Here is a 657-nt window from a genome sequence, read left to right on the forward strand (position 1 = left end):
TCCATAGTTTGGCTATTGTGGATATTGCTGCTATAAACATTGGGGTGCACATACCCCTTTGGATCAATACATTTGAGTCTTTGGGGTAAATACCCAGTAGTGCAATTGCTGAGTCATAGGGTAGCTCTATTTTCAACTTTTTGAGGAACCTCCATACTGTTTTTCAGAGTGGCGCACCAGCTTGCATTCCTACCAACAGTGTAAGAGGGTTCCCGCTATTGGCATTTTGACAAGGATTACATTAAATGTGTAGATTGCTTTGAGTAGATATTTTAACAATATTTGTTCTTCCAACTCATGACCATGGGATATCTTTCCCTTTCTTTATGTCCTTTTCAATTTCTTTCTTCAGTGTTTTATGGTTTTCAGAGTACAGGTCTTTTACCTATCTATTTAGGTTTATTCCTAGGTATCTTATTGGTTTGGGTGCAATTGAAAATGGGGTTGATTCCTTAAATTCTCTTTCTGCTTCTTTTTTATTGGTGTATAACAATGCAACAGATCTCTATATGTTCATTTTGTATCCTGTGACTTTATTGAATTCATTTATCAATTCTAGCAGTTTTGGTGGAGTCTTTCAGATTTTCTATATATAGTATCATGTCATCTACAAATAGTGAAAGTTTTACTTCTTTGCTGATGTGGGTGCATTTTATT

Source organism: Leptonychotes weddellii, chromosome X (assembly GCF_054177405.1).
Source record: "Leptonychotes weddellii isolate Sample4059 chromosome X, ASM5417740v2, whole genome shotgun sequence".
In the NCBI taxonomy this organism is placed as follows: domain Eukaryota; kingdom Metazoa; phylum Chordata; class Mammalia; order Carnivora; family Phocidae; genus Leptonychotes; species Leptonychotes weddellii.